This window comes from Entelurus aequoreus, linkage group LG09 (genome assembly GCF_033978785.1).
Source record: "Entelurus aequoreus isolate RoL-2023_Sb linkage group LG09, RoL_Eaeq_v1.1, whole genome shotgun sequence".
Classification (NCBI taxonomy): Eukaryota; Metazoa; Chordata; class Actinopteri; order Syngnathiformes; family Syngnathidae; genus Entelurus; species Entelurus aequoreus.
Window position 1 is genome coordinate 43,628,498 of NC_084739.1, and position 10,497 is coordinate 43,638,994.

Sequence of the window (10,497 nt, forward strand, 5' to 3'; positions counted from 1 at the left end):
AACCCTTGTACCTAAGTTACGGTCAGAGCGAAAAAAGATACGTCTTGCACTGCACTTTAGTCCTTCACTCTCACGTTCCTCATCCACAAATCTTTCATCATCGCTCAAATTAATGGGGTAATTGTCGCTTTCTCGGTCCGAATCGCTCTCGCTGCTGGTGTAAACAATGGGGAAATGTGAGGAGCCTTTCAACCTGCGACGTCACGCTACTTCCGGTACAGGCAAGGCTTTTTTATCAGCGACCAAAAGTTGCGAACTTTATCGTCGATGTTCTCTACTAAATCCTTTCAGCAAAAATATGGCAATATCGCGAAATGATCAAGTATTTATTTATTTATTTATGACACATAGAATGGATCTGTTATCCCCGTTTAAATAAAAACAATTCATTTCAGTAGGCCTTTAATGCGCCACACTCACCATGATCATGACTACTACACAAGGAGAAATGAGGCATCGGTAGCTACTTTTTTTCAGTCTGGTTAGTACCAGTGCCATTATGCGACCGAGTTCCAGTACCCATCCTTATTGGTGACAGAGCAGGAAAGAGCTGGGATGTATGTTTGCTATAAAATTGTATGTAAGGCACACTGACATTCATTAACTCTATTGGTGTTGAGCAAACTTTTCAATTCTCATGGCAATACGGAATATAGGAAGTGCGTCTTCCTTTAGGCTCAATATGGGACACATACGTTTGTTTCTAAATACGGGACAATAATATGTTTTCAATGGATGGTCAATTTTAATTTGACATTTAAACAGAAATGATCTACGAGCATTTCTGTTATGTGTAAAGAATTATTGTGTATTATTGTATCTTAAGTGCACACATTATTGATACTTAATATTTGCAAGCCAAATAACAAATTATGCTTCACCTTAGTCTGCCAAGAGATTTTAGAGTTGGTAAAGAGTGATAACCACACAATCTGCAAAAGGTCAACCGTAGACTTTATCATTATCGCTTTTGTCTTTACTTGCTCAACTGAAAAATGTTTTTCTGCGAGTGCAAAGACTGCCAGTTAAGTTTCCTCTTACCCAGCGTCTGCTCCCACTGTGTCTCACAATGTACTGCTGATGTCAGGGGAAGTGTAGTGTTGAATTCATACTTGATTCATTGTGTGCCATATCTACAATGGCATGAAAGACATCTTTCTGGGGCAGACAGGCGAGGAGGAAATGAAATAATCCTGAGATACTGAAGACCTGAAGGTCATTTTCCATTGATAAGACAAAATGTTTTACTTACCTGTGGAGCTTTAGTCACAATAGTGTGCTAATGCCTTATCACTACCGCCAGTGATGTCTGTCATTTTCTGTTGTCAGCTTCACAATGGTATAGTACATTCTAAAACAACATTGTAGTTGTGATCAGATGGTTGCAAAACAGTACAATATACTGTCGTTATGTGGTGCATAACAAAAACAGTTATGGAAACTGCCTTCTACAAAAGTGATTGGCTGAAAGGCCACACCAAATAAACTTAAAGTTTGCACTTGTATTCTATATTTTACTCATTAACCAAATACAGAGTTGTACGCTCAAATTAGTTTTAGGGCCATTATTAATTTTAACCATACTTTTACCTGAGTCATCTTTAATTATCTGCTATTTTGGGTTTTCGCTATTTGTACAAAAGACTGTCTCTGTAATGCTTGTTTTCTCTTTGTGTCATTGGGTTGCTTGAGTGTAGTTCACTTTTTTGACACTGAAGGGGGCATTGAACGCATCCTTACATCAGCAAGCTCTGAAAAATATGGTGACTTCAATGTCAATTGTTTAATTGGCAGTGTGCGTCAATTCAAAATGAGTTACTTTATAGACACTTTAATATCACTTGTGTGCTTAAAACTGTATTGCAACTCATTTTTTCAGTTTTATTGTAGTCTAATGGCTGTTTGGCATCAGGTTTACAAGCTAAATGCTAGCTGAGTATCATACCCTGGTTGGGGCCTGTTTGTAGCATTGGACATGTTTGTTAGCCCCAATTTACAATTTAGAATTATTGTTGTGATGCTATTTACATTCTATTAGAATTTGAACATCCCAGCCCTAAGTAATGTAATTATTGTGCATTTATGTAAACTGTGTGTACCAGTGGAGTGCCGTCACTAGAGGCAGGGGAGGCGGGGCCTCACCTGCCATCATGGAAAGAAAAAAAAAAGAAAAAGAAAAAAATAATAATTAAATTGTTATAAGTATCCAGTGATTACACTAAAGTTATTTTCCATTTAACTTCACCAGTTTTAGATTATTTTTATTTGTATTTTCACATTTGCCGTTCAAATACTGAGAAGAGACGGTGCGGTGATCAGCAGCCAGTTGAGGCACTTGTGCCTCACCATGGATTGCGACTCGGCTAACTGCTGAGCTGCTGTGCAGTGAGACCGTATTGCTATATGAATTATATTATACATTTCCATAGTTTAGTTAGCTGAGGTATATAATGTACAGTGTATTTTGTCAACAACTGTATGTGTGTAACATATTTTTAGTGCTGAGCGATCATAAAACTGCTGCGGAGACACACTGTGTGAGGCTCGTATCATAACCCCGTCTCCTGGTGCCAAGCACCTCCGCCGCAGAATGCACCCCCGACGGGAGCGCCGCGGCCACACCAACCATAGCCCACACCCAAACCCTCCACGTGCAAGACCGAATCCACCCAAAAAAAGGCACTTAACAAGAAGCCAAAAAGTGCAAAAACAACAATGCTCGCGCTGCAGGAGCCGCGAACGACCGCAGGGACACAACATTAGGTACACCTGCACTGCAGGTTCATATGTTTTTAAATTTGACTGTGACTATGCAGTCGTGCCTCACCAGACATTAACCTCACCGCACGCCACTGGTGTATACACAGCTAAGTGATGTATATTTAACAGCCCTGTTGCAGGCTTGTGCCTATATTTCATTGTATTGTGGTCACTTTAGTTGATTTATAATGATTGCATTTGTTTTGTGTAGGAAACCACACACAAGCAAACAAACAACTCATGCATGTCTTCAATATACAATTGAACCTGCAAATCTGGACTTGGACAATCTATTATTTCTCCTGCACTCACCTGAACGAATAATTGCTGTCCTGACCCGACACCCTAAAGTGATTGCTAATCAATATTAAACCGGTCATAGTCGTCACTACACTATCGGATCAAATTACAGAATCAAATATGTACACACACCCCAACTATCCATCCATTGATCAATTTTCTACCACTTGTCCCTATTGGGGATATTCAATAAATGTCCCTAGCAAGCTTCACCTTGACCAGACATTTTTTGTAAAGATGTGCCGGTCGATGGGCTACAAATCAGTATCATCTGGTTGTCGTGAAAAAGTCAATGATCACCATTGCCAATTAATGCCTTTAAATTCCGATCAGAAAAACACAGATACCCTCTGGTTTACACTGCAATAAACTTTTTAGTCCTCCGGCTGACAAGCGGCAAGCAGCTAATTATGTGTCTCCATACACAGTGTGGAGCTGCTCCTCCAGCTAAGTTAAGAATAATCACCTCCATTACGGAAAATGATTTCTTAGTACCTTAAGTTTCATTATCAAACAAATTGCATTTTGCAAGAAGTTGTTTTCGTATAAAGTATATGAAAAAACAAACGTCATTAAAAAAATAAATAAATAAATAAAATAAAATAAATAAATAAATAAATAAATAAAAAAAAAAAATAAAAAAAAAAAGAACGCTAGCAGACACCAAAACACATTTTCTTGTTCCTGGATATGAAAGTATAATTGTCGCTAAATTATTTGCGTGTATCTCAATCTGTCCGCTTGTAATCCAATTCACGTGCGTGTGTACTAATGTGTGTGTCTGTATGTCAATCCCAGTGTGTGTAATCACATCTGCATGTGTGTGTTTTAGATCTGTGTACGTGTGTTTTAAGTTGTCTGTCCGTCCCTATGAAAGTCTAAAATTATATTGCTAAATATATGATATTGTAGTGCTTGATTTAAGGACATAATTCACCACACCAGTTACTTGACTTTGTCATCATTATTCACTGTATTGTTCGATTGTGCACATAACAATGTTGTTCTGGTTCAACATTCATATATGCAGTTAAGAGCGAGTAATTCGGCGCGGCTCCTTTAAGTGGCTGTCAGGAGATTCTCCCAAAGGTGGGGGTTTGTTGTTCCCGCCATTTTTTTTAGTGTGTGATGTTGACGTTCATTCTAGTTTTGGAGGAATAAACGACGCACACGTTTTTGTGTGTCAAACGATACTTCAAGTTGTTTTGCTTTCACGCTACAAGCGCAACACTGGTGATCTTGACATTTCACTGAACGGATTCAGTGAATATTATCGACCATGACGGCGAATGCGGTTTCTCTAAAGCTGCCCGTGTGGGGTGTGGTCTCTCCCTGGCTTGAGGTCTGGCTGTCCCCTGCTTCTCTCGTGCCTTGCCCTCTGCCGGGTGCGTCTGTCTGCGGCCTGCTGCTGGCTCTTACGGACGGCTCGGTGGGCCTGTCTCTGGGGTTCCTGTCGCTGGCCGGCCTGGCTACGTGGGGCCGGTGGTCCCTCCTTCCCTGGGCACCACACCTGCTGTTTGTGGGTTGGGCTCTCTGGGTGGCTGGGGCCGTACTCTGGCTCCCACACACACTGGAAGTCATATATTGTACATACAAATACACATATACTCACATACATACCGTTATTCATACAAACATGGGTACCTACGCTCCCACATACATACACAAATACAGTACATACCTACATACTTAAAGTTCGTACATCCACACGCACATTCACTGTAGAAACATACATATACACATACTGTGCATATACATTCACTGTACAAACATACATATACATATACTGTACATATACATTCACTGTACAAACATACATATACACATACTGTACATATACATTCACTGTACCAGTGGTTCTCAACCTTTTTTCAGTGATGTACTCCCTGTGAATTTTTTTTTAATTCAAGTACACCCTAATCAGAGCAAAGCATTTTTGGTTGAAAAAAAGAGATAAAGAAGTAAAATGCAGCACTATGTCATCAATTTCTGATTTATTAAATTGTATAACAGTGCAAAATATTGCTCAATTGTAGTGGTCTTTCTTGAACTATTTGGAAAAAAAGATAGGTTTTTATTTATATTTATAAAGGATTTTTGAATTGTTGCTTTTTTTAGAATATTTTAAAAAATTCTCACGTACCCCTTGGTATACCTTCAAGTACCCCAAGGGGTACGCGTACCCCCATTTGAGAACCACTGCACTGTACAAACATACATATACACATTCTGTACATATACAAGTACATACATACACTCATGCACATAATCACGTTTCATCAAACATATATTAACGTTGTTGGTCTAAGGGAAACTGGGTAACACATGGCACACTGAGAAAGCTTAACCTATTGTTACTATAACAATCTAAAAGGTTAATATAGCTTGCTTCTCTTTCTTCCCCTCCATTTTTCTGCATTCTTTTGTATCTCTAGTTATCATTACGTATATGTATTGTTGCATTTGAACAACTGTATTGTTGATTGGTATTATTCATTATCAATAGCGCTATTTCTATTGGTATTTGTATTGCTCCATTTGTAGTGTAAAAATGCTCATTGTCATTTCTGTATTATTATTTATTTCACTAACTGCTTCTTTGCTATCACTTTTACCATCATATTTGTACATATCCTATTTGCTGATGTTGTTCTATTGTTGTCGTTGTTATTGTTGTGTTTGCTGTTGTTTTTGTCTCTCTGTCTTATCCCCCTCTTGTCCCCACAACTTCCCCCTCTTTCTTCCTTTTTTTCTCTTTCTATCCCCTCCTGCTCCGGCCCGGCTGCACCAAATGATAATATAAAGACATTTAATAAATAGGCTAGTGACTAACTGTCAAAAAGGGCTTTAGTTTTTGAGATACCCCTACCGGAGGTAGAACAAGATCTAACAATGTTTTTCCTCATCTCTAAGGTCTCCCATATATGAAATGGGTTCTTAGGTTAAAATATTTTACTGCAAACATTGTTAAATTGATACATATTGTCATACACCCCAAACTTAAAAAAGAACAAAAATACAGCCTGGCCGTATGGGAGTTAAGCCATATAAACTCATGTAGATTAATAACACAAGCTCTGACGGCTTTGAAACTTGACATAATTGTGGTCAGGAAGTTGCTTTACCTATTAGAAAAAACTGGATGTGAATATCTTGATGTGTGTAACATATAGAGACCTTTGAACACTTGCCTAAAATAAGCGGACATACAAAAAATGAATATCTATGCAGAATATTCTCATTTACTTTGTAGTTGCTTTGCCAGGGATTGTCATAAACACACACATCATGGCTTTTTGGAAAGATGGGGCTGTGCTGAATCCAGTGATACCAAATATATGACTATAGCATGTATAGTCAGTGTGTTACATCACTAAGTGTATGAGGTCTCCCAAATGAAAGAAAGTCAAACATTGACACATGGTTGTGATGAATCCAGCAATGCCAAATATGTAAATACTATGCATTATCATTTATCACTAAATATATAAACTGTCCCAAATAAAAGAATATGTTGCATTGCATAACAATGTATTGTACTGTACCGTTTGACATCACCGGGGGATGAGGCACACAGCTCATACTCAACATAATCAAGTCTCCACAGCCCATTATCAATGGTGACAAGAATGTTGACCGATTTAATGTTACTGCAAAGTAAGTCACTAGAGGTAAGCGCTACTCTTTATTTATGATGCATTAAATAATAGTATAGTTCACATGACACCATATACAGTTAATATGGAAAAAAATATCCAGTAGAATCAGTTTAAATTTAAATAGAACACCTTAAAAAATATCTACAACCACTTGAATTTATTTTTGGTCAAGTCATTACTGCATAATGGAACATAATAGTGTTAGTTGTCCAAACCAGTAGAGGGCAGTATTGCCTGCACTGCTTACTTCACTCCCTTGGTGGTGTTCTACAGTGGTCTACAGTGAACTGGCTAGGCTACTCCTCCTGGGTGGATCCAGCTGTAGCTATCTACATCATTGTCTTCATGTATATTTTCCTAACCTGACAGGTAAATCATTGCAAATACTATGTCATGTGAAAAGGACCTCTCTCTCAAACTCTCAAACTTCCTCCAAGATGGTGCAAAGCAGAATGCCGTCTTTATTGAACAACGTCTGACAAAATCAAAAAGAACAAAGAGCTTCTGGGACCCAGAGAAAAGAAACCAATGTGCAACCTTCAAGGACATGAAAACATCAGCTGGAGTTAGTGTATCTAGACAGGTTCACATGGACTCAGATGTGCTCTTTCGAAGGTTACTTGCTGTTTCCAAACAAAGAGAGGTGTCCATGGAGACTGTGATGTCTCACAAACTCGCTGCTGTCCCACCATCTTTGTTTTATGATGATGGAAGCATGAGGAAGACCACAAAAGCTGACCTTGCTAAGAAACTGGAGTCTGTCGTTGAAGAGACACAGCAGCTGCCCAGTGTTAAAGAACCATCAGCATATCTCATCGATGGCATGGCTCTTCTGCAGAGTCTCCATGATCCAAGCTTCCAGACCTTCAACGATCTTGGTGAATGTATCTGGAATAAGATCAAAATATTAATGGGAAAGGAAGGCATCAGCTGTGTTGTTTTAGTGTTTGACAGATATGATCATCAACACTCGGTCAAAGACCTTGAAAGACAAAGAAGAGGTACCATCCAAACCAGCAGGACACATATTATCACAGGACAAGCACACGTTCCAAACTACAGGAAATTCCTGAGGATCAGTGGGAACAAGGCTGCTTTATGTAGCTTTGTCAGCAATTACATAATGAAGGCTGGGCCAGAGAGAATCTCGTCAGAGAACACAGTCATATTGGCAGGTGGCTTTGACAATGGTGAGGAGGTGAAGAGGGTTAGGAAGTCAGGTGTTGACTGTTTGAAAGATCTTTACAGTGACCAGGAGGAGGCTGACACAAGGCTGGTGTTACATGCAATACACCTTGTGGAGTCATATTCTCGTCTCATTGTCAAATGTGACGATACAGACGTACTGGTTCTGCTTGTGTACTATGCAAGCAAAGGGATGTTTGGATCCTCACAAGTCTTCATGCATTCTGGACATGGCCTAAAGGAAAAATTTGTCCCAGTTTGTTCAATTGCTCAGAGTCTTGGAGCAGCTCTTTGTGAGTGTTTACCTGCATGCCACGCCCTCACGGGTTGCGATAGTACAAGCAGCTTGTACAGAATTGGAAAGACCACTGCTTTCACAAGACTGAAGACCCATCTGACTGACTTAAAGGAAATGGCCAAGTTTGGACTGTCTGGAAATCTAGACGAAGCTTTGCCTGTGGCAAGAAAATATGCCCTCCTCCTGTATGGCCAAAAGAAAAAGGAGAATGGCTGTCCTTGTACCAACCTAGATGAGCTGAGGTACACACTAGCATCTACCACAGATTCTTCAGCAGCAAATCTACCCCCAACAGAAGACGCCTTTGAGCAACATGTGTTAAGAGCCTTATACCAAACAGCAGTTTGGCGTCACAGCCATCAGGCCAAGCCTCATCTCTGGAACCCAGTTGGTAGAGGATGGAGGCTCAGACAGGATGGGTCCATTGAACCTATCATGTTTCAGAAGGCACCAGCACCTAAAGAAGTTCGAGACATCACCCACCTGTACTGTAAAGATGGAAAATGCAATGAAACCAGCAAATGCCAGTGTCTTTCAGTGGGCTTGACTTGCACTGAGTTTTGCTCTTGCTCTTTCCCAGAGTGCCCAAATATGACCAACTTTGTCACTGATGATAATGTGGACGAGTGACAGGGATGGCTACCAAAAACAGCCCATGAAGAACACCAGCCAAAGAGCTGGGGAGTTTAACGTGAGGAGAGGGCTCATTCCTCCTCAGATTGTTTTGTTTGATGAACATTTGTTTGATTTAACGTGAGGAGAGGGCTCATTCCTCCTCAGAGTGTTTTGTTTGATGAACATTTGTTTGATTTGAAACAGTAATTTAATTTGTACTGTGTGAAGTTAAGTTATAGTTATAAAAAGATCATCCAAACTACAATCCTGTCACCTGTCTCCTTTGTGTGCTATTGCTGAGCTGTGTGCCTCATCCCCCGGTGATGTCAAACGGTACAGTACAATATATTGTTATGCAATGCAACATATTATTTTATTTGGGACAGTTTATATATTTAGTGATGAATGATTATGCATACTATTTACATATTTGGCATTGCTGGATTCATCACAACCATGTGTCAATGTTTCACTTTCTTTCATTTGGGAGACCTCATACACTTAGTGATGTAACACACTGACTATACATGCTATATTCATATATTTGGTATCAATGGATTCAGCACAGCCCCATATTTCCAAAAAGCCATGATGTGTGTGTTTATGACAATCCCTGGCAAAGCAACTACAAAGTAAATGAGAATATTCTGCATAGATATTCATTTTTTGTATGTCCGCTTATTTTAGGCAAGTGTTCATAGGTCTCTATATGTTACACACATCAAGATATTCACATCCAGTTTTTTCTAATAGGTAAAGCAACTTCCTGACCACAATTATGCCAAGTTTCAAAGCTGTCAGAGCTTGTGTTATTAATCTACATAAGTTTATATGGCTTAACTCCCATACGGCCAGGCTGTATTTTTGTTATTTTTTAAGTTTGGGGTGTATGACAATATGTATCAATTTAACAATGTTTGCAGTAAAATATTTTAACCTAAGAACCCATTTAATATATGAGAGACCTTAGAAATGAGGAAAAACATTTGTTAGATTTTGTTCTACCTCCGGTAGGGGTATCTCAAATTTTGAGGGGCATTGTCACTGGCCTAAAAGTCAAATACAAATAAGGCAACAAGAGAAGTATCCCACACTTCTCTTTTGTAAAGTAAATCTGAACAGCCGATATGGGCATCTACATCAACTATATGATTTGCCTGAGAAGCTGGACAGGACAAATAAATTAAATACAATAAAATACAAAATAAAAATAAAGATATTTTACTGGTACTCCACAACTTCTCAGAATTGTAAATAGTGTATCTCGATGGATACTATCGAAAGCCTTTTCAAAGTGTATGCATTTTAAGTACACGGTCGACTGCCATTCTTAGCTTTGTTCCAAAATTGTACTGAGTGTAAAAATGTGATCTGCACAGGACCTCCCCTTCCTGAATCCTGCTTGCTCCTCCTTAACTGTTTATTCAATGAGTCCTACATTCTCAGTCACTCTTCAGAATCATTTTTGGTATTAATAATGTAATCCCTCTCCAATTTTTCCAAAGTGATAGTTGAATAACTTATTAATTAATAACTAACTAATTATTACTCCAATCCCATCCGACTCAATTAAAAAAATCCTAAATATTTATTTAACGAATCAAAACACGAATCGGTATGTCAGACTTGGTATATACGTGGTTTAACTTCTATCTTACTGACATGATGCAGTGTGTCTCC